The 21,875-nt window shown below is 43.7% G+C and overlaps 1 protein-coding gene across 1 annotated transcript in view; it reads right to left on the bottom strand.

Annotated features, from left to right (window-relative positions):
• Dner (delta/notch like EGF repeat containing) overlaps window positions 1–21,875 on the bottom strand; it is a 295,828-nt gene that overhangs the window by 130,782 nt on the left and 143,171 nt on the right. The gene's annotated exons all lie outside the window — the stretch shown is intronic.

Raw genomic sequence — 21,875 nt, 5'->3', positions numbered from 1 at the left:
TATACATATCATCTAAACCTTAATTTTCAGACATGACACTCATGAATTGATAGAATTTATTCCTTTGGCTTAAACATTAAATCGCAAACAGTAAACAACAGGGCTGGGTAAAGCGGCTTGGTGGCTGAGAGAGTTGTCTGCTCTTGCTGAGGACCTAGGTTCAACTGCCAGCACCTGCATGTTGGCTCACAAGGGTCTACACCTCTAGTTCCAAGGGATCTGTGCCCCCTTCTGACCTTTGAAGATATCAGACTTGGTGCACACACAACATATTTATGCAGGCCAAACATTCATATACGTAAAATAATTTTTTAAATAATAGAAAATAGTAAATTTCAACAATGTGATTCTCATCTATTCCTTTGAAAGGATAACAAACTTTTTTCTTAAAAGAGGGTAGGAAGGAGTAATTGTGTTACAGGAAACTTTATTAAAAAAAAAAAGTTTCACTAAACCTAGATACATGCATTTGCAGAGTGGGACTGGCCAGACTCTCGAAATGCATCCTGACACTTGAAATGTCCTTGGCAGTGTCTCAGGGGTGTCTGGGATGAGGCATGAGGTTTCCATGTCACCAGTTTTAATTTGTTCTTAATTCACTAACTTCTGTGTGCTTACCCATGGCCACCTTCTAATTTAAACAAAAGTACAGTTTGACTTTACATCACTGAAAATTTACCTTTTATTGAATTTCTCCCCCCCCCCCAAAAAACCCTTTGCTCCCACAAGTCAATGCACACCATTCTCCAGGCCATTCTCCACTCTCATTTTAAAATCCCACTTAACCTCCCAGTCCTTCCTTCAGTGATATCAAAAGAAAATCGTAAGGGAATAAAGGCTTTAGAAAAATAGAAATGTTACACATAAATTATTAATGAGAAGGGGTTGTTAGAGAATGCAGAGGCTCTCTACATCTTCCTGAGGTTACTGCCCACAGGAGCAAAGACAATGTCTCACAGACAATTCTCTGTGAGAATGCCCTCTAAAGATGGAAATCGGACAGGGACAGACAAACACCAAATTCTCATACTGTGGAGAAAACTTCACCATGGATCACAGATCACATGAGCACCCCTTCTTCTTATCCACCCGGTGGCCTCACAGAACTGGTGATTATTATTTTTCCAAGAAGAAGCAGATCATGCCATGAGACTGGTCAGCAGCAGGCGGGGGGCAGATCCAATCTCGTTGTAAAACCATTCTTACAATTGAGAGTATACAGAGATGTGAAGAATACTGGTGCACTGAATTTGAAAGGGATGACTCCCAAAAGCCTAGTCCACTGATCCAGTGACCCTGGGGTTGAGTCCCATCAAGGAGCACAAAGCCCTAGTGTCATTGTTGTGGTGGTTTGAATATGCTTGGTCCAGGGAGTGGCACTATTAGGAACTGTAGCTCTGTTGGAATAGGTGTGACTTTGTTAAAGGAAGTGTGTCACTGTAGGGGTGAGCTTTGAGACCCTACTCCTAGCCACCTGGAAGACAGTCTTCTGTTTGCCTTCTGAAGATGTAGAACTCTCAGTTCCTCCAGTGTCATGCTTGCCTGGATGCTGCCATATTTCACACCATGATAACTAGTAAGCCAGCCCCAATTAAATGTTGTCCTTTATAAGAGTTGTCTTGGTCATGGTGTCTGTTCACAGCAACCCTGACTATTACAACTATTCAGGGGACTTCATGTCACTGCAGTATGCAGTATGTCACAGCCACCTCATGGGTTTCTTCCCTGATCTCCCTATACTTGTCTGTAAGGACCACCATGATACAGTCAGAATGGGTTGACTATCTCTAACTTTTCTCATGAATCTGTAAGACAAAAAGTCATAGGTCAAATTGTAAGCAGAAGTGATTTTTTTTCTGACACCATTGTGTTTGTGTTTATAAATTCCACGCCTTCTCAGAGTGTCTCATGGGATCTTTCTTCAGAGCGTCCATGCCCTCTCACAGAGATGCTCATCATGTGAAATTACACCACCTGAGGCAATAATTCCTCCCCTGTCAAAAGCATAAACTATCTAACAAAAAACCGCAATGCCAGGTCTGAGAGTTGTTGGTCAGGAGAGTTTAAGAGACTCCCAAGACAATAGGCTATTGTTACCATCATTAACTGACTTTCTGAGATTAAAGGTAAGTAAGACACCTCACACCGTGAAGCATCTGGAGGATTTGAGCTAGATGTGACCTGAAAGCTTTCTCTCTAAAGACTAGCTTTTATAGTACTGGAAGGTGCTATGCAAGCTGACAAGGAGGGAAGCAATGAATCCTTCTTCTACCCGGCTGTGATGTCTACAAATCATATCTGTGAGATAAGACCAAAAGATGCAGTAGTGGCACTTATATATTGGCAGTAACCAATGGCTGTCAGATTGGACTTATGGCCCATGGAACAGAAGGGAAATCATACCTGGTACTGTAAACCGATGTAAAAATTCCTACTGCCACTTTCCTAAATCAGTATAAATCCTAACTAAATTTTAAATATTTATCCTTATAACCATAAATAAGTGCAGCTCTCATTTCTCATTAAAGAAGCTTCCCTTTGTAACAGACAGAGAACATTACAGAGGGCCATAACACAAAAAGCAACGGACCATAGTGCAGAAAGTGATGCCCTCCATACCTCAGGCTCATGGAACATCTCAGAAGAGAGGCTGGAAAGCTTGCAAGAGCCAGAAGACCAAGAAGTCTGTTATAAGATTTTGTCTTCTAACCATGGCAGAGCGCTGCACCCATGAAATCTCAAGAGTGCATCCGCTTAAACAAGACCTGCTTCAACAATGACAACACCAGTAGACATGGCAGCATGCATCAGAGAAATCTCATGGGGCCCCACCCATAGACAAGAACTGCAGGCAATCAAGGACAGCCAGGAGAGAGAGAGAGAGAGAGAGAGAGAGAGAGAGAGAGAGAGAGAGAGAGAGAGAGAGAAAATGAATTAGTCTTTCCCATGGCTTAACCACCTGCTCTAATACCAAGTGGTTACCCCTAAAAATGCATACACAACCCACTAAAGGTATTCAGCAGGGTGTATTTATATATCTATTGCTTCTGTGTGTATGGGTACATGTATGAGGAAGGTGTGGGCAGGGTGTAGGTGTAGGAGAGAGTGGGTGTAAGATAATAAGTAAAGAAAATAAGGCCACAAATTTGAGGAGTAGAAAGGGAAATGGGAGGGGTTGGGGGATCTTAATAATTAAAAACTCAAGACATTGAGACGGGAAGATGAAAGAGAAAACTCTACCTGTGTAGTACCAACTTTGATGATAAGGCACTACCTGAGCATACTACTCTGGTACAAGGTTTTTGCTCTCCTTTTATTCTGTGACCCCATATCCCTGTCTTTCCTCATTGGTAAACATGTGTGGTCTATAAGACCATGGGCTACATACAGCTGGCCAACATGGGTGCATGTGCCCCATTCCAGTCTCTAGCTACCACACAGGCCTCCTCTGACCACCTTCCCATTCCTTCTTGATTCCAATTCTCCTCTGCTTTAACTTTTGCATCTATTTTCTTCCTAATAGGCAATTTTACAGCTTATGTACCTTTGTGTATTGCTCCAAATCCAACACAGAGAGATTGTGAACAGAGAAAACAATAAAGCTAATAGACAGAATTTGGTCAGTGCAGCTTCCTTTTGGCGGTAACGCTACTTTTCATTCTGTTCTTTCAGTAGAAATAAGAGCATATTCACCTAAACACAGAATACTGACATCAAAACCTAAGGTCTAGGAGGTTTATGTGATTCTACATGGATACTAATGAATTTGACTGAACACATTTCTTGAATGTTGAAAACAACAGCAACAATAAAAACCCACATACCTCTTTTCATGGAGGTTAAGAGCACTGGCAAAGGACCCGAGTCTGATTCTCAGCACCCCACATAGAGACCCATAACCATCTATAACTCTATTTCTAAGGGTTCCAGTGCCCTCTCATGGCCTCCTTGGGTACCAAGCACACATGTGGTACATATACATACATGTAGACAAGCATTCATATACTTAAAAGAAAAACTAAAAATATCTTCTTAAAAATACTTTTAATTTGGTATATTTTCTACCTATAGACTCTTTGATCTAGTCATGGCATCTCTTACTTGATGAAATCCATACCTATACAAACTGAAATTACATCAGAAAAGGTGGGAAGGTCCTGTCATTCATTAGAATTACTCTTATCTCATTAAACACATTGCTTCCATCATTTTAATGGTGGACAAAAAGCAGGTCATGTCTAATCACTGAAGGGGAAACTAAGGCTACAGGGAATTAAGCAATGCTTTCTCAGAGAGTGCTACAGCCTGACCTTGAACCTGGATCTCTACCCAGAGACCATTGGCCTCTACTAGTGTGCAAATAGTTGTCTGTAACAATATAGAATCCAGAAACAAGTACATCACTCCTTAAAAGTTAGGTATTAGCTGGACATGACAATGCATGCCTGAATAGGTGGTGGAACAGGAAAATCCAGAGTTCAAAGCCAGCCTGCACCACATAAGGACCTCTCTTAAAAACAAACTAGGTATGTGCTATTACCCTAGCTTCTCACCACAACTAGGCAACTAAAACTTCTTCCTGTTCAGAACAAAGCTAAGCATGGTAGGACCTTGGAAATACTATGAACATTTTAAAGTTTAAATTCCAGCCTCATTTAAAACCTTTACAACATCAGACTTTTTCAGATAAAGGTCTGAACTCTTGCAGCCCCTAGAGGATAGGCTTAGTTAGTTACTCCTACAGCTCCAACTAAAGAGACAAATAACAGTGGGAAAAGACAAGAAAGATTTATTCAACATGGCCACTTTAGGAAGAGGAACAAATAAGGAGATTACTGGACTATCCGTTCAAAGCCATCTTCCTGGTCCTGTCGGGAAGTTTAGAATTAACTAGAGGCAGGAAAGAGGTTAGGCAGAACTAAGCAGTCCTGGTCACAGTGTAGTCCTACCCACCATTGATTGCCGCTACACAGCAAGCTGGTCTGGTCTGATAGGTTGTCAGAGCCTTGAGAAATCTCTTCCTAAGAGACAAATTCTTCCATGGGCTGGAACCAGAGTTTTGGTCTTTCCCTCCCCAGCATGAGATTCCTGGGGAAGGCTTAATTTGGGGCATCCACTATTCAAACTCTAATAGCCAGAAAGCAAAGTGTAAGTTTCCCTCTCTAGAACACCTCCAATAGAACCAGAGTGTCAACTCCCACCCAAACATTTGGGTGAACTCGTGGGTGTCACAGACCCTGCCTGCAGGGCGCAGCCGTGGAACTGGCATCTTATGAGCATACTGTGACTCCATAAATCATGCTAGATGTAAAGGAGTGCATTTGATTAATTTGCAGATGGAATTATTCTGGTGGTAAAAAATGGAGGGATGGTGTCATAGTGATCTAAATATAAGCCCCAACTTCTCACATTGTCACTTCTTTTAGCGACTTGAAAAAGCCCTTCAGGCGACAGTTAGATTGGCTGCTGCTTCTCATTTTAGACAGCACCACTTTTCTGCCCTCCCCCGTTTAACCACAGCACATGGGAGACATCCTAATGGAGGAGCAAGCTCTGACTGGAAGGGGAGGGAAATGGTTCAAGTTCAGAGGAAATCACTAGACAAATCCCCAGAGTCCCTGGCTAAGCCCCGCCCACTGCCTCCTGTGGGCCACTTGTGCCTTCATGATTGACATCTGACTGGTCCCTTTAATGTTTTATTTTCTACTGAATATTAATGTTCCTGCCAGTGATGCTTAATTTACCTGTTTTCCATGACTGTCCAACTCCATGCTACTCACACACTCCATACCTTACTTTCCCGTGTTAAAGACACATAATTCCATGTTACTCAGACCTACTCCATTGTTAGATACATGAAGTGAAGACAAAACCCAAGAAGTAAAAAAGGAAGGATAAAACCAAACCACAGTGAGGGAACCCTGTAGGGAGAGACTGGTGAGAAGGCCAGGCAGCTGAAACCCTGGTGGAGTGAGCAGAAAGATCCCCAATATCCACAGAAACAGCTTGGTGAATGCCTGTACACTAGGGGGGAAAGGAGGGAAGGGGGGAAAGAGGTGGATCCTGGGGCTTGCTGGCCAGCTAATCTTGCCAAATCAGCAAGCCCCAAGTTCTGTGTCAAGATAGATAGATAGATAGATAGATATAGACAGACAGACAGACAGATTAAAATAAGGTGGAAAGTAATCAAGGAAGACATCAAGATTGACTTCTTGTCTATATACACACATACATGCACACACAGAGACACATACATGCTTATAATGAAATGATTAGGAGAAAAGAAACAATAAAAACATTCTACAGAAGTCAGGAAAGTACTGCACTATAATGTAGAGATTGGACATAGAGAAAACAAGGCAAACTTCTCTCTCTCTCTCTCTCTCTCTCTCTCTCTCTCTCTGTGTGTGTGTGTGTGTGTGTGTGTGTGTGTTTGTAGATACACAGCTGAATACACACATATACTTACTTAGAAGTGTACAAATGATAGTGTACAAACAGCTTCAGAGATTCATCCTGTTTGCTCCAGTTTTCCCATTTCCTACCAAAGTATCGTGACTATTGCCACAAAAATGGTCATTCTGATGGTCTATCAAATTAATGACCTTTGAATTCCTCACTGCTCTGGAATATTGCACATTTGCCAAGCCATCTTCTGGTCCCCTGGAAGGCCGTCAGGCTAGAGTTCTCTGAGCCCTAAATGACATCCCAGTGCACATATCACATAACCGTCTCCGGCTGAGGTTGGAGACACAGCTCCAGTTCCCTGCCCAGAGGCTGTGTGGAAACCAACAGCAGCCAGACACATGGAGGATTCTGCTCATGGCAACAGCTCAAAAGGGCCTGGGGTAACCTTGCTGAGTTCATCCAACACCGAGCAGCTGGGAAGAACCAGGGGGAGCGGGCTCCTTTCCATCTGAAGTCAGCTTCTCTATCCCTTAGTGACTTGGAACCACCATTAAACTAGAAACTATCCCCCCTTACCCACCCCCCATTGTGACTTGGAAGGGACTAGCCTGAAATGCTGATCTTAGTGGCCTCAGGGTGCCCATCATGTGAAAGGATGTTAGCACGGAATGGTGCTGCTGCCAATGAGGAACAGACAAGCAGGCTTAAGCCAGACCCTCAGGACTGTTCTTGGAGTGCAATGGTAAAGGAAAACCGTACAATAGTCCTGACTGTCTGACTGAAGTTTGCGATGTGTCTGACCCTTCCCCCAGGGAGGCAGTTATGACAAGTTCTACATCCAGGCAATATGACTTTACCATCCTTCTCTATCTCTGACTTATTGTTTAGTCCACAAAAACAGCCAACGTTTGACTTTTAGGAGAAGCATAATCTGGAGCTAGACTGAGCAGGATCCCCAGCTCTGACCTAGTCTACACCATTATTCCACATGACCCAAGGAGGCTGAACCATCTACCACCTGTCAGAGACAAAACACCTGGAGTCCCAAGAGTCACTGAAGCCACACAACTCAACAAAGAACCCGCTTCCACGTTCTGTCATCCTGTAACCCAGCCCAGCCTAACACACAAAAGGAGTAAGCTCAGATTTCATTTGGATGTAGAATTTCAAACTGTGTTTTCTAAAGGCATAAATCACCTTATTGATCAACACCATTCACCATTAGGGAGATAAGAAAGTGCTGAGCAGGGCGGCACATGCCTTTCATCCCTTCATGCAGGAGGCAAAGGCAGGTGGAGCTCTGTGATTTAAAGACCAGTCTGGTCTACATAGGGAGTTCCAAACCAGCCAGGATGACAGAGTGAAACCCTGTCTCAAAAGGAAGGAAGGAAGGAAGGAAGGAAGGAAGGAAGGAAGGAAGGAAGGAAGGAAGGAAGGAAGGAAGGAAGGAAGGAAGGAAGGAAGGAAGGAAGGAAGGAAGGAAGGAAGGAAAAAGGGAGGGAGGGAGGGAGGGAGGGAGGGAGGGAGGGAGGGAAGGAGGGAGGAAGGGAGGAGGGAGGGAGGGAGGGAATGGTGGTTTGAATGAGAACGGGTCTCAGTAGGCCAAAAACTGTACATGCTTGGTCCTCAGTTGGCTGGTGAATTGCTTGAAAGGATTAGGAGATATGGTCTGGTTAGAGTAGATGTGACCTTACTGAAGGAGGTGGGTCACTAGGAGTGGACTTTGAGGTTTCAAATGCCTCTGTTAGGCCCAGTGTCTCTGCTTCCTCTCTCTGTGCGGATAGATCAGGATGGAAAGTTCTCAGCTACTGATCCAGCATCGCGCATGCTGCCATGCTCCCCACCATTATGATAATGGACTGAGCCTCTGAAACTGTAAGTCAGCCTCCAAAATGCTCTGTTTTATAAGAATTCCCTTGGTCATGGTGTCTTCACAGCAATAGAACACGAAGACAGAAGGAAGAAAGGGAGGGAGGGAGGGAAGAAGGAAGGGAGGGAGGGAGGGAGGAAACCCCACATGGAAATGCTACCTCACACAGCATACAGTCCAATGTCAAGATTCAATTTCTGGTGAAGATGTGGGAAGAAAGAACACCGTGCTGTGCGGGCAGGGGATGTCAAGGGGTCTTGTCACTGTAGATAACATGGCTGCTCTTGAAAATGCAAACACAGAATTACCTGTGAGATGCAATCATTCCTTCCCTCAGGACAGGGAAGCAGACAGACATTTAACTTTCATAGCAACACTATTTACCTGAAGCAAAGGAGAAAAATAACACAATGCCCCTCAATAACAAACAACTAAATCATGGTAAGCATCCCTATCTGAAAATCCAATTTCCAAGGAGCTCCAAAGTCCAAACCTTAGTGGAGGAAGGACACGCCCTGCAACTGGGAACCCCTACAGAAAGAGGCAGCAGTCAAAACATTCAGGCTATTTAAAATACTTAATAAAATTGCCTTCAAGATATCTGGACAATGCCGGGTGGTGGTAGTGCATACCTTTAACTTGGGAGGCAGAGATAGGTGAATCTCTGAGTTTGAGGACACGCTGGTCCAGGGCTACACAAAGAAACCCTGTCTTGAAAGAACAAAACAAAACAAAAAATATGTGGATAAGGTGTAAATGAAACATAAATGAATCTCTGATTTAGAATTGGGTCTCGTTTCCAAGAGTCTACAATTCCAAACCACTTTTAGCTGCTAGCATTTTAGATAAGGGACACAGAACTTGTGATCTCCTTTGATGGAATGTTAAAATTATTCAACTGTATAAAGGAATAGAGTACTAAAGCATTCTACAACAGGCATGGACTGGGAAATACACACCAAGGGTCCACTCGATAGGATTCCATTCAAAGGCTCCAGAATAACATAGCCATGGAGATGTAAAGATTGCAGGAAGTAGGGAAAGGAGCAGTGGGGAGTGTTGATGGCGATGAGGCTTTACCTTGGCATGGTCAAAGTCGTTGAAACTAGACAGAGGCAACGGAGGCCTGTCATTGTTAATGTGTTACGTCCATGTGGTTTCTTTTTCGCTTAAATTATAACGTTAAAGGATTCATAATGCCTCTGACCAGCCTTCTCTCTAATATCACTTGCCTCAGACAAGGAGACTCTCGCCATTTTTCTCGTATCTCTCCCTGTCTCCATCGAGTCCATCTCTCATCCTTTGCTTCCACTCCACCCATCTCCACTTCCCCCAGTGTAGTTTCTTCCCTGTGTCTGATTTCAGTGTGCTGCATCCTGTGTCCTTCAATAAAAGCCCTCCTTTCTTCCTGGGCTTCCATTCCTCGTCTTCTCTCTCCTCAAAACCAAACTTATTAAAACAATAAAGCCACACAGGTTGCCAGCTCCCCATCCCCTCTATGATCCTGTCCCTCTATGATCCCCTTTCTTCCTGTCCTTCTCCCTGTCTTCCCTGCAGCTTGACCCAGAGTGGGTTCTCAGGTATGTCACTGGAGAAAAGCTCCAGACTCCAGGTAGAACTAAAGAATCAAAGCTTGCCCCTTCCTCCTCCTATCTAGAAGGACGGGGATATTCAACAGAACCGTGCCTTTAAATATTTTTGAAGCTCTTCATCATTCTAATTGGCTGGCTTTTGTTTTCTCTTTAAGGGAGCTTTCAGGAGCATTTAATTTGATTTCTTGACAACAGCCCAGGAGTCCAATCTGCTGCCCTAGGACAGGGGAGACTTTGGAGCTCTTTGGAGGTCGGATTTTGCCATATCGGCAAAACTAAAGTTGAGGTGTTTACAAATGAAAAACAAAATATTAAAGATGCAGAAAATGAAGGGGGAAAAGAGCAGGAGCAAAAGGAGAAGAAGAAGGAGAAGGAAGAAGAGAAGAAGGAAAAAAAGATGAGTCATTTTCCATATTGACCTTGGTACTAAAGATACAAACTACAGCAAGAAACTTGCCCATCGTTCATAGCAATGGCAGCCACGTCACAGTTCTCTTGGGAGCCTCACCATCATCTAGGATGGCCAGGGGGAATGTCAGGTCTACTTGGAATGTTCTAAAGGGACAAAGGTTATGAAGCTAGAATCTCTCAGCCCTCAAGCACAAATCTAAACATTCTGCTAGACCTAAAGGTAAAGGAGGAATACATCTTTACCTTGGTGATCAAAGGTCACCTCAAGCAAATACTCTTTACCACCCTTTTCCTTAAAAGAGTGACAAAAAAGACAAACTGTATTTACCCAAGCCTGCCTATGTGCAGACATTTTATTCTCTCAAATGAACAAAGTCAGCCTGTCACTTTTAGGACAATAACCAAGAGTTTTGGTTGTCAGAGATAAAACTCCAGGCTTCCAAGGACAAATTAGAGAGTTGCAAAAAGTTGTTATCTTCCACTGAAACCTTGGCAGATTCCCAAAACTTAACAGCTTGTCTGATGAGATTCTGGTGCTATTAATTTTCTTGATACAGTATCACAGAGTGTATCAACATTTGGAAGCTCAGTTATAACTCAGCAAGGCGATATTTTCCATATGATTGATGGGAGATACCTCAGGCCCCATTCATGAGCAAAACAGTTGTACACAGACCAGCAGATTGTCATGTAACAAAAGTTTATTGATAGAGTCTCAGATCCCATCCACATTCAATTAACCTTTAAGAATTCGCCACTTGTCAAGTTCTGTAGACTTTTCAAGAATATCCACTATTATTGAAAAGGCTATTAAAACTTTTGTCCTTTCTCCAACTTAACGCCCACGTGAGGCTGATTTCCTTCCCAGACCGAAACCAAAACACCACATGGTGACAGATTGCATGGAAAAGCAATCTGTAAATCTGCAAAACTCCAGCTGCTTTCTTTAAAGCCAGACCTTGAAGAATTTTGCAAAAGAAAAAAAAAAGCCACTCTCTCACTACATATTTTATTGTTGTTTTGAGAAATGCAGCTATTTTTTTTTCATCTAGAAGGCATTGTTTATGTGAATGCCTGAGGAGTTTATTAATTCAATGGATGGATAATTTTTTCCTTCAACCCATTTCTGCAGTAGGTACCAATAGATAGAATCAGCCTTCAGAAGCTACTTCATTAAGAATGCAATAGAGGCCTAAGATCAAGATAAGTAAATAAAAGTCTGAGAGCCGCTGAGACAGGTGACAGCAGACAGCTTTATAAAGAGAACTACTGTACTGACTTGGCATCCAGAAAAAGTTTTCAGGAGAGTCTGTAACTCAGCTGACAAAAATGGGTCAAGTGCTCAGGAGAGACATGGAAGGCCTGTCAGGGTACCGACTGCTCAGCAGGGCCAGTAGCTCTGCCTCCACTGCGGTTGTCCACGGAACCATTTTGATGTGTTCTGTCTGGTTTTGACTCGTTTAGCTCTATTTTGCTTCGAGACAGGATCTTGCTATTTAGCTCAATCTGGCCTCCAACTGACCATCAGCCTGTCTCTTCCTCCCAAGTGTAAAGCTTATAGGCACACGGACACCCCACATGTCCCACTCCACCACAGCATTTTGGCCACACAGGCTGCATAGACTATTGTGATTCACAAGACAGTGTCACCTGCTGATATGAAAGCTGTCTTCCAGGCCAACAAGATGGCTCAGTGGACTAAGTTCCACTAAGAATGATGACTTGAGTTTAATAGTTCCTGAGACCCACATGGTGAAAGGAAACCAACCCCCACAAGTTGTCCTCTGACCTTCATAAGTATGTCATAGCATAGACTTACACACACACACACACACACACCCCAATATACATCTGTAATCCAATATTCGGAAAGTAGAGGCAGGATGATTATTCTAAAGTTCAAGGCAAGCCTGGTCTAAGCAATAATTTCAGGATGGCCAGGGCTACACAGCCTTATCTACCTACACTTTCCTACCTTAGGAAAAATCAGTCAGTCAGTCAGTCAAGCTGTCTTTGTTTACATAAGCTGCTGTGTAATATTCCAATCATCAAGCAATGCGTTCCACAGATCATATTCCCACTCTTTAATGTGGTGTATAATGGTCAGTGGTAGGAAAACAGCCTACAACAATGCTTTCCATATGGACACATTAGAAGCCAACGCCAGAGCCTGCTGGTGGCTCTGTCCCATTTCAGATTAGCTCAGCTGTTGTATTCCCTAACAGCTGTGTCCGCAGACACAAATAAATGGCCACTAGGGAGTCACCAACACTCCACAGATTGGGACGAGGCTTGGACTGTAAGGTAAAGTCACAGAAGAAATGGGAGTGAATGGCTAACAGACTAAATGCTCAGGTCACAGTGGCTGAGGGGTCTGGAAGTTGGGGAGGGTAAACAAACCCTCTAAGGGATCAACTAATTAACCTCAGCTCTGGGATCAAGACCTGAGGACAATTCTCAGGTCTCTAAGCGAAGGCCCCTCACTGTCCTGTGGATGCCATCCAGGTGCACAGATGCTTAGCTACCTCTTTCCAGCAGGACTGTCAGTGCCTGGACTTATGAACTGAAAACTCAGCTCTTCAGAGAGGCAGAAGCAAGGAAAGCACTCCTGTCAGCCTTCTCAGGATGGGTTCTCATCTCTCAGGAGAAAGAGTCTAAGCAGACCTTTACTGTTGTGTTTATTGCTCTTGTGTTGGATTATGGGCTGGGGAGGTAGGAAAATACTCAGCACACAACCATGAGACCCAAATTCCAATCTGAGTGTAGCACCTCATAATCCCAACACAGAGAGGGCAGGCATGGAAAGTCCCTGTGGCTTGCCAGCAAGCCAGAGACCAGCCATGGGGGAGCTCCAGGTCCAGCGAGAAGCCCTGTCTTAAAAACATAAGGTAGAGGATGTCTTAGGAAGACATCTGATGTCAACCTCTGCCCTCCACATGCTCACATATGCATCTATGTGCACATTTGGGCACACACATATACACATGCAAATATATAGGCATATGTGTGTGTTTGCGCATGTGCACAAGTGCTACACACACACACACACACACACAAAGGTAGGAATTAATAAACTCTAGTTATTCCCCTGACATGATTCCAAAAAGAACATCTCTTCTTTTTGTGAAGTCTTCCTTGTGTCATAATATACAGAGCACCAACTATTATTTTCTCAAACTTCTCTTTAAAGAGCTGAGTCCCTGGTAAAATATATACCGAAGAAAATTGTGGAAGAGGTCAGCTGACTCCCCTCTGAGAAGCTATGACAGCATGCCCTCAATATCCTGATTTTCCCCCTTGGCTTCATCTCTGGTCCAACTCCAGATCCCTGGGGTCAGATCATATAGTTGGATAAGGTCCTTCTTACAGAATTTGTGTGCACATGAATGCTTGAGAAATGTTATGCCTAAATATGTAAGGTAATACCAAGAGACCAAAACATGCATTTCCATCTTAGATCTGGATTTTCTTATAAACCGTGCATCACTCGAGGACGGAGCGCAAGCAGAAGGGACTGCTGTCACCTGGGTGTCCTAAGAGATGTGTGCAGCTAGGTATATGGGAGTGAAGGCAGAGCTCAAGGTTATCCTCAGATACATAATGAGTGCAAGGCCAGCCTGGGCTACATGATACCCCATCCCATAAAAAACAAAAAGTAAAAACTCTAAATAATTTTTAGAGGCAGAGGGAGGGCGACACGTGGCAGGAAGAACAGACAATGTGCCCCAAAACAGGGGACTAAAAGTTCAGGAATTTCTCTTCACCCTTCTCTATCATGAATTAGCTCTTAGGCCTTGGGCAAATGACTTCAATCTGTCTTGCATATTGGTTTCCTTGGTGTTTAAAATAAAATAAGTGCCTCAAAAAAGAAACAACACCTCTATTCTAAATTCTATGACCCTCAAAATGTCAACCAATACTACAATCTTCACCAACGATGGTGTTTGGAAGGCTACCAGCCCTCCACAGTGTCTCTGCAATGTTTAGACCCCAAAGATAGATACATTTCAACCTTACAGAAGTCACTGGTGTCAATTAGAAAGCACACCGTGACCATCTGTCCTTCGAGGTGTAATTTAGAATCCTCTCTTGAAATAATTTACAATACATCATTCAAGTATGTCACCATGCTTTTACACAGGCAGTGATGCTGTTTTCCTTCTGTTCCAGGACATGAAAGGCCGAGATGGCCTTTTAATTATACCAGCACTGATTGTGATAATTCAAACAGGAACTGAGGCAATCCGAGACAAACTTAGCACTGCCCATTAAAAAGCAACGTGACAGCTGGGCCGCACTTACTTTGATGATCTCTGTAGTTAATGCATTTCTAATACTTATATTTTATTATTTACAAAAATATTTCTTCTCTGAGGTCCACAAGGCAATCTCTGCAAATAAAATCTGAGACCTCATTCCCTTCCATTAGCTATTAATAAGCTACCAGCACCTTGGCTTTAGCCTCACATCCCAAGCATATACCCTGTGACTCAAAAGGTATTTTATTTTATTTTATTTTATTTTATTTTATTTTATTTTATTTTATTTTATTTTGTGTCTGTGCGCGCGCGTACACGTGTACACATGCGTATATGCATGCACATGTATATGTAGGCCAGAGATCAATGACTGGGGTCTTCTTCAAACATTCCCCATCTAATTTTTTTCCCATCTAATTTTTTTGAGATAGAGTCTCTTACTGAACCGGGAACTCAACAATTCAATAAAGCTGACTGGTCAGCAGGCCCAGAGATCTGTTTCTCTCTCAGTTGCACTGGAATTATAGGTACACACTAACACAGCCAGTTTCTTTTGTGGAAATTGGGATCTGAACTCAAGTCCTCAATACTTATCCTCTGAGTCATCTCCCTGGCCCAGGCTGGAAGCTCTTAATGAGTTAAGTTACTCTATGTAGAAAACAAAACAAAACAGAAAGACCTAGCCTCCCTCTTAACAAAAACACTGTTTTACAATAATAACAATTCTTTTTTTTTTTTCATTCTATCATGTGCCCACCTACTAACTGGTTCATCAGACACATGTCACCATTACTTCACTTAGCACCCTCTCTGGTTGTGTCTTGCTCCCTACTTCAAGGAGAAATTTCTCCAGAGTTCTGGCAGACCTGACCCTATCACACACTAAACTGACAGTGTAAAGGCCCCCTGCATCCTAATGATTGGCAGCCAGCTACCCTTCAATGCTAAAAGCAGTCTATTCCCTTGACTCATTGTGAGGCTCCTCATCTTCCCTTCCACCCCATTACTCTCTCACACCCCAGCCAGGTCAGAGTACCCTTTTTCTCAAGGCCTCATGAGGGCCTCTTCCTTGCACTAATAATGTAGAAGAGTCAGCTCTTAGATCAATGGCGGTAAGTGACTCTGACATCTATGTCTGCCCTTCTGTGCACATGCCACTGCCCCCTACAGAAATCCTCACCTATGGTGTCCAAACCAACTGAAGAACAGCATCAAAGCGTTCACCAGTCCAACCATTTTGACCTGTTCCTTTCTGAAAAGGTAAGGAAAGGGCTGTGATGCTTATAGTCGTCACTGGTGCCTAAAACTTTCTGGGCCTGGCTAACTGTGAATCTTCGACCAGGAAGTATTGTCTCTGATGCCTTATTTTTCAAAACTGACCAGTTGATTGTGAGGGAGTTCGATGTTAAATTTAGAACTGATTTTTACATGTCTACTTGAAGAACTGGTTCCCTATCACATGTCTGCTCTTAGATTTATTTTCCTTGTTGAGATCACCCTCCTGTAGCAGCTCCCACATGTGAAGGGCTATGCTACTTGTACTGGATGCAAAATGATTCAGTGCTAATGTCAGGGAACCTATCATCGCAGACTATGGGGATGCCGTCCTCCACTCCCTGGTGATCTCAGGCCTATCACAGATGTTTCTCTGGGCTCTCATGAAACACTTGGAAAGTTCTCCAAGTGTGCTCTACTTCATCAGTAACTCCTCCAGCATGCTGCCCCCAAGTCCTTCTAGCTCCTTCTAGACATGCAGGCCATGTCTTTCCAGACCCGTTCTGTGTACCCCAGAGCCTAAAGAAGCCTAGGTCCTAGTCAGACAGTCAGGAAGCCAGGCACAAGGTGAATGTGAATACAAATCATGACAGGCATACAAGAGCACAGATCAAAAGCCCCACGCCTGGAAGATTAGGAAAATACTACCAGACGTGAAAGAAACTTCTTAGTGATACTCCCAGAAAGAAGGATATTTGGAGTTTATTGAACCTTAACTCCAAGACAGTTGCCCTAGCTTTTTGCCTTAGGAATCAATCAGCCCACTATCCTTGGACTTTGAGGCCGGGACACCAGTCACACACTGAGAGAGAACTCAGCTGGAATTGTTCCCTGAGACTATAACTTAGTTACATGGGAAAGTTAGGAGGACAGGATCCAGAGGATAGGCAGACAGGTTAATTTTCAGAGGGAAATCACTATAAACAAGAACAAAATCACAGAGATCTGAAGCCAGAAGGGTGCGAAGGTTGGGGTGGGGCCAGGAAGCTTTAAAAAATGCTGTTTATACGTTCCCATCCTTACTTGCAAATGAGCTCAGACAGGAGCAAGCCAGAATACCCTGGAAGCTCTATCAAGAAACACCAGCTTGTGTGGAAGGAAAAGGGAACCGACATAAGGCAGTCAGGGCCCTAGGAGAGCAGTGTCTCACCTAGACCACGTGGGACAGAAAATAGGACATCAAATAGTAGATTGGTTCAAGCCAATGATTCAAGGGTGTAATTCTGGAGCCACATAGAAGTCAGTCCAACATTATGTCAGACGGGACTCCAGAGAACATAAGCATACGACTACTTCATGAGTAGGGAGGGAGATACCACTAGCTCAGGACTCCAGTTCCACGGCCGGAGACCAAACTAGGACACAGTTTCATAGGACACAAGAACAGTTCCAGCTGAGTTCTCTCTCAGGGTGTAGCTCTGGTGTCTTTACTTCAAAGCCTAAGGACAGTGGATTGACTCTTAAGGCAAAGAGCTAGGGAAGCTTCTAGGTATCTGTCTGAAAGTGGTCTCATTCTACTTTTCCTACTGATGGAGACAAAGCATACACGTGGGAAAGCAAGAGGACAGCCATTGTTACATCCAAACACTTCCCTGTCCTGAGTTCGTTATTCCGAGGGAGTAATTCCATGTGGAAATTCACAGTACAATCCTTGAGAACATGTTGCACATTCACCATGGGAAATCAGCAAGAGAAAAGGCAGTGGTGAATACACTCTACGCTCTATTCACGAAACCACTGTCTGCAATCTACCTTCCCTTCCATCACACAGCTAGAGCATCGGAGTCTGAGTGACAGGCTGAAAAGCAACCTTCTGTCAACGGCTTCAGGCTGTTCTTAGGCAATAGAATTTCTTGAAAATTCTCTTAGCCTTGTGTATAAGACAACTAACTAACTGCATATAAAGAGACAACTGAATTAGTGATATAGCGAGACTCTTGTGATAGTTAATTTCACACATTAATTTGGCCAGGCCACCATGCCTATATATTTGGCCACCCATTATTCTGGATTTTCTTCTGCAAAGATGCTTATGAGTGAGATTTACACTGAAATCAGTAGATTCTGAGCAAGGCAAGATTGTTCTCCATAATGAGTGGGCTTCATCAATCAGGATAAGACTAGCCTGGAACAGAAAGCTCATGTCCCCCACCCAGAAGAAATTCCAACAGCAGATGATCTTCAAACATTGTTCACCCTGGTTCTGTTGCAGACGGTCTTGGGACTCAACTACAGTTATTTCTGCAGCCTCCAGTTCTCAGGTTCCGGCCACTAGATTCAAGACTTCACAGTGGCCTGAATTCATATCTAGGCCATCCTCTGGGTCCACGTAGTTGAAAGGTCCTAACCAGCCTCTCACCATAGAGAAGCAAGGTCCATGCCATCTTGGGGATGCAAGCAGACTCAAAGGCCCCATGCTGCCTTCCTGATGAAAGAATACCTGTGAGATAATCAAGGAGAGCTGGGGAGAGTCATAAAAGTGCTTGCCTTGCATGAGGACTTGGGTTCAATCCCTAGAACCCACATTCACTCAGAGCAGGAGAGTGGGAAATTGTGGAAGAGGGTAACTGGGAGGGGGGCAAGACGTTGGATGGAAAGTTAATAAGTAAAGAAAAATAAGAACAAAATAATAAAAATAAAGAGGAAAAAACAGGTGTGGTAGCAAGCATTTATCATGCTAGCATTGGTAAGGGAAAAATAGGTCGATTCCTGGGGATCACTGGCCACATAGCCAAGCACACTTGGTGAGATCCAGGCCAGAATGAAAGCTTTCATCAAGAAACAGAGTGGACAGTTCTGGAGGAATGATACCCAAGGTTGGCCTCTGATGTCTATATATGCATATGTTTATATACATGCCCACACATACACACTGGGAGGGGGTGTATGAACAGACAATCATCTTCAAAGTTGGCAGTTGACAGTAGGTATCAATCTTGGTAAGTAAGTTCAATGAGAGAAATAGGTAGCTAACCATCTAGTTCTTTCCATGAGGCACAAGATCAACACAAATCTCCCTTCCTTCTATTAAAGGGCCCTTCTAGAAATAGCAGCATATCTAGGAAGAGAAACCACAGCCACCAGTCAACCTGGAATTGAGAACTATCCCCTCACCAAAACACATCTGACAGGAAAGAAATGAGTTCACCTACTCAATGAAAGTGCTGCAGCAATAACAGAATTGCTCTTATTTGGACGAATGAGCCGATAAAACAATATAAAAAGATTAGAAACAATAAAACCAAATCACCAAATACAGTTCTATTTGCCTCATGCTATGAAGTAGATTCTTGCATGGAGTGGAAGGCTGAACTGTGTAATTTTGACTTTAAGGAACAATAAAAAGAAACACAGTGACAGTGGTCCCTTGCATTGGATCAATATTTAAGTCACTGTAACTGCCCAGCAAAGGTCACGAAAAGACACAAGACTCAAGAAAACACATACACAAACGCGCACGCACACACATACACACACACACACAGCCTCCTTTCCCCTTTTCTTGTCATAGCTAGCTGCTCTGTCTACAGGAGACTTTTCCTTCCCAGATAACACATACCACACAGTCATAGATCTCCAAGAAACATGTTGATAATTGACTGTGGGGGCTGGGGACACCATTCAGTCTGTAGAGTGTTTGCAGGACAAGCATGTGGATCCAAGTCCAGTTCCAAGAACACAGTGGGGTATACCTGTGGTTCCAGCACTCCGGAGACAAGATCGTTGAAGCTCATTGCCTAGTCAGTCTAGTTTAATGGATGAACCCTAATCTCAGTGAGAGACCCTGACTCAAAAATCTAAATGAGAGGGACTGAGGAAGATACCCGAGGTTGGCCTCTGACCATCACATGCACAAGGAAACATACAAGTGCATATCTCACACACAAGCAAACATGCAACTACATATGAACACAAACACATGCACAGACCACCATGAAAATGCTCAGATAAGATACAATGACTGTTCACAGCGTTCAGAGGGTAAATGCAAAGCAAACAGCAGTGAGACTCCACAATTGACCTGGCACTGAGAGATGACATCAGCTGGAGGCAGTGATAGCTACACAGCGCTGGAAGCTCTTCAGAGAAGCCGGCATCTCTAGTAAAGATGACCTTCCTCTGAAATGATCTGCTAAGATAAGTGTGACTCTTCACCAAGCCTTTTCCCCATCTGTTTGGCAAGGTTTTCTAAGTTACCTGCCAGGTGCTAAATAGCTCTCAAGCCTTTTCAGTGACTCTGAATGCAAGTAGATTTTCCTGGCTAGCGTTTCCACACATGAGTCCTGCATCCTCTGTACATATATTTTCCCCAACATGTCACTACAAGATAATAACTGGCCTCTGGTTAAATAAACATTTCCCCAAAGGGACAGCCATTAGGCAACGGAGCTCAAAATGAGGCCTCCAACTTTATCAGACACTGACCCAGCTATTCCACTCCTGGGCATACATTCAGAGGACTCCACATCCTACCACAGAGACACTTGCTCAGCCATGTTTACCGCTGCTATGGTCACAATAAAGAGCGCAGGAAATGGAATCAACCTAGATGCCCATCAACAGATGGATGAATCGTAAAAATGTGCTAAGTGTACCCATGACAGAAACAGTCAACTGTTACAAAGAACAAAACTTTCAGCAAATGGATGGAACCGGGAGATGTCATATTAAGTGAAGTAGTTTAGACCCAGGAAGACAAAATCTCATATGTGGATCCTAGCTTCTGATGTCTACACATGCGTGTTTATGTGTCGGAGTGTGGGCAGAGGCCAGGAAACCAGAAAGGGCACCGGGAAAGGGAGAACGAGAAAGAGAAAGAGGTGGGCGGGTGATAGAACACACATGATATGAAAATGAAAAGGGAAGATATTGGGGGGTTGAAAGAGTGCAATCAGGGGATGGGGGGTGGGAGATGGGTTCAGGAAGGGCAGGTCAACCACAAAGGATGGAGTATGAGTGTGTCCTAAGGAAACTGGTTACTTTGTAGACTAATTTTAAAAAAATAACACAAAATACATTTTAAAAAACCTTCAAGAGTCACAGTGCTCATTTCAAATCGTTCACTCTTACTGACACTGCCTCTTTCAGAGCTAATCAGCCCTCAGCACAGAGCAGTGGGGACAGCAGGGCTTGGCACTGTGTGTGTCTTCCCTGTAGGCTCACGTGGAAGCCATGACACTTCCCATCATGTCTCAGCCGTCTTCTGGGACTGCTTCACCAAGTAGGCTCTGCATCACTGTCAAGAGACACATCGTCTCTTCCACAGTCCTCAGCTCAGCTCTCACATCATGAGGAAAGACTGGGGATCTTCTGCATTTCCCCCATAAAATGCATGAATAAAAGAGATCTCCCTCAGGAAAGGGAACATACTGGTGTCAAGGGGTATCCACTGAAGCTCGTCTTGGCTTTGTAAGGTCTGCTTAATTGCCTCGCCTCCCATTTGTCCACAATCTTTCTCCTCCTCACTAAGAAGGAAACAGCTTTGGCTCTGGTTTATCCTCATATCTGTTTCCTAAGACTTACCAGAAATTTCCATTCCCACCTTCAACTGAGTTCCTTACCACATTCTGACTCTTCCAGAGAACTTATAAGAGTGGTATATTTCAGCAATCGCAATACCATGTCTAAAACAGTAAACTCACGTATTTTTTCATTTGACAGGTGATATTCGAAAGCCTTTCTCTTCCTTTTGTCAGTTAACCCGGTTCGTTCCCTTCACTCATCAAAGCCCACGACTCTCTTATGAAATATGCTAACATCATCCAAGAAAATTTAGCTTCTCCTCTCTTAAAATCAGTCTAAAACAAATGACTGTCTTGTGCTGTTTGGGGAGTCCACGTTTGCATATTCCACTGGTGGAAGTGTGGGTATAAGTGGAGAGAAAAATAAGACTACACTGGAGGCAGAAGTGGGGAATGGCGGAAGAAATGGGTGCCCCCAAGGGAACAGGCACCCAGATAAAAACATTGGTGCCCTTGTTGGGCTCTTCATGCGGAGCCTGGAGCATATCTGAAAGGTTTGGAGGGAATCCTAGACAGGGACAATGGCCCCAGTGGCTGT

The sequence above is a fragment of the Apodemus sylvaticus genome, chromosome 9, assembly GCF_947179515.1.
Source record: "Apodemus sylvaticus chromosome 9, mApoSyl1.1, whole genome shotgun sequence".
Lineage (NCBI taxonomy): Eukaryota > Metazoa > Chordata > Mammalia > Rodentia > Muridae > Apodemus > Apodemus sylvaticus.
The sequence above is the reverse complement of the archived record's forward strand: the minus strand, read 5'-3'. Positions and strand labels throughout refer to the sequence as shown.